This window comes from Schistocerca cancellata, chromosome 3, assembly GCF_023864275.1.
Source record: "Schistocerca cancellata isolate TAMUIC-IGC-003103 chromosome 3, iqSchCanc2.1, whole genome shotgun sequence".
In the NCBI taxonomy this organism is placed as follows: Eukaryota; Metazoa; Arthropoda; class Insecta; order Orthoptera; family Acrididae; genus Schistocerca; species Schistocerca cancellata.
Window position 1 is genome coordinate 863,645,380 of NC_064628.1, and position 5,307 is coordinate 863,650,686.

General features: G+C 42.4%; 1 non-coding gene across 1 annotated transcript; it reads left to right on the plus strand.

Moving 5' to 3' along the window:
* The first annotated feature begins 4,455 nt into the window (after positions 1-4,455).
* On the plus strand, positions 4,456-4,530 carry Trnal-caa (transfer RNA leucine (anticodon CAA)). Its single transcript has one exon. It is a non-coding gene; the product is annotated as a tRNA-Leu (tRNA).
* Positions 4,531-5,307: the final 777 nt, after the last annotated feature.

Consider the following 5,307-nt stretch of genomic DNA (forward strand, 5'->3'; position numbering starts at 1 on the left):
TTCAATCTGTATATTGAGCAAGCAGTAAAGGAAACAAAAGAAAAATTCGGAATAGGAGAAGAAGTAAAAACTTTGAGGTTCGCCGATGACATTGTAATTCTGTCAGAGACAGCAAAGGATTTGGAAGAGCAGTTGAACGGAATGGACAGTGTCTTGAAAGGAGGATATAAGATGAACATCAACAAAAGCAAAACGAGGATAATGGAATGTAGTCAAATTAAGTCGGGTGATGCTGAGGGAATTAGATTAGGAAATGAGAGAAGAGGACTTTGTAAACATCGAGTATAGATTTAAGTGTCAGGAAATCATTTCTGAAAGTATTTGTATGGAGTGTAGCCATGTATGGAAGTGAAACATGGACGATAACTAGTTTGGACAAGAAGAGAATAGAAGCTTTCGAAATGTGGTGCTACAGAAGAATGCTGAAGATAAGGTGGGTAGATCACGTAACTAATGAGGAGGTATTGAATAGGATTGGGGAGAAGAGAAGTTTGTGGCACAACTTGACTAGAAGAAGGGATCGGTTGGTAGGACATGTTTTGAGGCATCAAGGGATCACAAATTTAGCTTTGGAGGGCAGCGTGGAGGGTAAAAATCGTAGAGGGAGACCAAGAGATGAATACACTAAGCAGATTCAGAAGGATGTAGGTTGCAGTAGATACTGGGAGATGAAGAAGCTTGCACAGGATAGAGTAGCATGGAGAGCTGCATCAAACCAGTCTCAGGACTGAAGACCACAACAACAACAACGATAAATAGTACAATTCTCAAGGCTGTCAATTCAACGAAGTACCTGGGTGTAAAAATTACGAACAACTTCAATTGGAAAGACCACATAGATAATATTGTGGGGAAGGCGAGCCAAAGGTTGCGTTTCATTGGCAGGACACTTAGAAGATGCAACAAGTCCACTAAAGAGATGGCTTACACTACACTCGTTCGTCCTCTGTTAGAATATTGCTACGCGGTGTGGGATCCTTACCAGGTGGGATTGACTGAGGACATCGAAAGGGTGCAAAAAAGGGCACCTCTTTTTGTATTATTACGTAATAGGGGAGAGAGAGTGGCAGATATGATACGCGAGTTGGGATGGAAGTCATTAAAGCAAAGACGTTTTCTGTCACGACGAGATCTATTTACGAAATTTCAGTCACCAACTTTCTCTTCCGAATGCGAAAATATTTTGTTGAGCCCAACCTACATAGGTAGGAATGATCATCAAAATAAAATAAGAGAAATCAGAGCTCGAACAGAAAGGTTTAGGTGTTCGTTTTTCCCACGCGCTGTTCGGGAGTGGAATGGTAGGGAGATAGTATGATTGTGGTTCGGTGAACCCTCTGCCCAGCACTTAAATGTGAATTGCAGAGTAATCATGTAGATGTAGATGTTTCGCTGCGGCATCAGTGCAGGCACACAACTCTTCAGTGCGGCTGGGCAGCGTGCAATTGCAGGCCGGTAACGTTCGAGTGCAGGCCGGTAACACTCCAACACGGCAGGTACCACTCATAGCCGATGCTTCTAAGCACACAAGAGCTACAGGCTGATGTCAAGACCTTGTAAGATCTGTAGGATCATGTTCTATATCTACTTAATGATGACACCTTAGATGCTTTACTTCAAATAAGCTTCGACTATATTGTGGTCATGTTTTAAAGTCTGTTTGCTGTCTGACACCTATAGGGGTCACAGGCGTAATTCAAATGTTCGTGATTTCTTGATAATGTAACAAAAAATACAATTCAAACGAGCAACAAATCCACTGCATTCAGGAAAAATTTGAATTCCATGTATACCTTAATGCCGTATTTATTACGTTTGCTTTTTATGTATTGTCTAAATGACAATCTTCCACTCCAAAGAATCATTGATTCATCTATTGATAAATCTCTTCCTGGGTAATACAATTGAGACATTCTCATGTTAAAATAATCCAATACAGGTCGTATCTTATATGAACGGTCGTCTGGTTTTCGGTTCCCTGGAAGCGGTTTTTTTGCAAAATGCAGAGAGCGTAATATGATTAAATACCGGTCTCTGCTTATACTCATTGCTATTCCTCTATTCTCAAACAGCGGTACTTTCTTCCAGTAGTCTTGTAATTGCGGATATTTAACGTTACCCATATGTAATGAAACACCCAGGAAAACTAGTAATTTGACTGGAATATTCTCTTTCAAATTCTAAAGGTGGCGGGAGTAAAATACAGGGAGCGAAAGGCTATTTACAATTTGTACAGAGACCAGATGGCAGTTATAAGAGTCGAGGGGCATGAAAGGGAAGCAGTGGTTGGGAAGGGAGTCAGACAGGGTTGTAGTATCTCCCCGATGTTATTCAATCTGTACATTGAGCAAGCAGTAAACAAAACAAAAGAAAAATTCGGAGTAGGTATTAAAATCCATGGAGAAGAAATAAAAACTTTGAGGTTCGCCGATGACATTGTAATTCTGTCAGAGATAGCAAAGGACTTGGAAGAGCAGTTGAAAGAAATGGACAGTGTCTTGAAAGGAGGATATAAGATGAACATCAACAAAAGCAAAACGAGAATAATGGAATGCAGTCGAATTAAGTCATGTGATGCTGAGGGAATTAGATTAGGAAATGAGACACTTAAAGTAGTAAAGGAGTTTTGCTATTTGGGGAGCAAAATAACTGATGATGGTCGAAGTAGAGAGGATATGAAATGTAGACTGGCAATGGCAAGGAAAGCATTTCTGAAGAAGAGAAATTTGTTAACATCGAGTATAGATTTAAGTGTCAGGAAGTCTTTTCTGAAAGTATTTGTATGGAGTGTAGTCATGTATGGAAGTGAAACATGGACGATAAATAGTTTGGACAAGAAGAGAATAGAAGCTATCAAAATGTGGTGCTACAGAAGAATGCTGAAGATTAGATGGGTAGATCACATAACTAATGAGGAGGTATTGAATAGAATTGGGGAGAAGAGGAGTTTGTGGCACAACTTGACAAGAAGAAGGGACCGGTTGGTAGGACATGTTCTGAGGCATCAAAGGATCACAAATTTAGTATTGGAGGGTAAAAATCTTAGAGGGAGACCAAGAGATGAATACACTAAGCAGAGTCAGAAAAATGTAGGTTGCAGTAAGTACTGGGAGATGAAGAAGCTTGCACAGGATAGAGTAGCATGGAGAGCTGCATCAAACCAGTCTCAGGACTGAAGACCACAACAACAACATCAACAAATCACGACATTTGAATGCCGCCTGTGACCCCTATAGGTGTCAGACAGCAAACAGACTTTAAAACATGAGCACAATACAGTCGAAGCTTATTTGAAGTAATGCATCTAAGGTGTCATCATTAAGTCGGTATAGAACATGATCCTACAGATCTCACAAGGTCTTGACGTCAGACTGTAGCTCAGGCGTGCTTAGGTGCGTCGGCTCCGAGCGGTACCTGCCGTTTCAGAGTGTTACTGGCCCGCACGCGCATGTTGCCGAGTCGCACTGGAGAGTTGCACGCCTGCACCGATGCTGCAGCAAAAGTATTAAACATACATGGAGTCATTTAAAGTCATTCTTCCCATGCTCCATGTGTGACTTAAACAGGAAAAAGCCCTAATAACTGGTACAATGGGAAGTACCCTCTGCTGTGCACCTCACGGTGGTTTGCTGAGCATGGATGCAGCTGTTAAAGCCAAGTGGATCTGAGACATTTTATACGATCTAGAATGCAATATTTTCTTTAATGTAAATTGAGAAAAGATTGGAGAAGACTATAGAGACACCCAATCAAAAGCTTAGAGAAATTTGCTTATTAAGGGAAGACTGAATATAAACGTAAATAACAATCAAACCTGAGCTGTCTGTCAGCTGACATGGCTATTACTACCAAGAAGCAGCTGAAATTGTTAAAACTGAAGGAAGTTCCAGGGCCCTACGGAATCCCTGTCAGCTTCTATACTGAATTTTCAGCTGACCTAGCCCCTCTTCTATTGTAGATTCCTCAAACAAAAAACTATGCCCAGTTCTTGGAAAAAAGCACAGGTCACACCAATCTACAGGAAAGGTAGTAGAAGTGATCCACAAAACTACCATCAGATATCCTTGACACCAATTTGTTGTAGAATCGTAGAACATATTCTGAGCTCAAACATAATGAGGTATCCAGAATGAGATTATCACTCTGCAGCGGAGTGTGCGCTGATATGAAACTTCCTGGCAGATTAAAACTGTGTGCCGGACCGAGACTCGAACTCGGGACCTTTGCCTTTCGCGGGCAAGTGCTCTACCAACTGAGCTACCCAAGCACGACTCACGCCTCGTCCTCACAGCTTTACTTCTGCCAGTACCTCGTCTCCTACGTTCCAAACTCCGCAATATCCTTTCTTTCAGGTGTGCTAGTTCTGCAAGGTTCGCAGGAGAGCTTCTGTAAAGTTTGGAAGGTAGGAGACAAGACACTGGCAGAAGTAAAGCTGTGAGGATGGGGCGTGAGTCGTGCTTGGGTAGCTCAGTTGGTAGAGCACTTGCCCGCAAAAGGCAAAGGTCCCGAGTTCGAGTCTCGGTCCGGCACACAGTTTTAATCTGCCAGGAAGTTTCATAATGAGATATCTTGAACAGAATGACCGTCTCAATGCCAGCCAGCAGGGAGTCTGAAAACATTGATCATTTGATGCCTAACTCTTACTTTTCTCATGTGACATACTGAAAGCCTTGGATCAAGGCAATCGGATAGTTGCTGATGGTACAGGCTGTGAAGCAGACATTAAGATGAAGAACGTCATGTCCAGCAGTGTGCTCAGCAATAGGTGGTCCAGTTGTTTTTTGCACGCAGTTTGTTGGTGCTCATTCATGCAGACAGACAGCTTGTTGGCAATCATGCCCATGTAGAATGCAGCACAGCACTTTCAGCTTAGCTTGTAGATCACATAACTGATTTCACAGGTAGCCCTGTCTTTGATGAAATAGGTGATGTTTGTGGTGTTGGGAGGATGTTTGGGACAGGCCTTGCATCTAAGTGTATTACACAGATGTGAGCCACAAGACAAGGGATTGGGAACAGGGATTGTGTGTAGGAATGGATGAGGATATTGTGTAGGCTCCCACTAGTAGCACTTCATCATCCCTCACCCCTGTCCCGCTATCCCTACCTCCACCCTTTCCATCATCCACCAGCCTCTTCCTTACCCCTATTTGGTTGTGTCTCCCATCATGTGCTGCTGCTTGTAGTCTGGCTTTAGCTGCCAGAAAATAAGTTTCAAGAGCTAGATTTAAATGATGACCCTAGGAATATACTACAACCCCATACGTATCGCTCACATAGGTGAGGATAAGAGAACAAAAATTACTG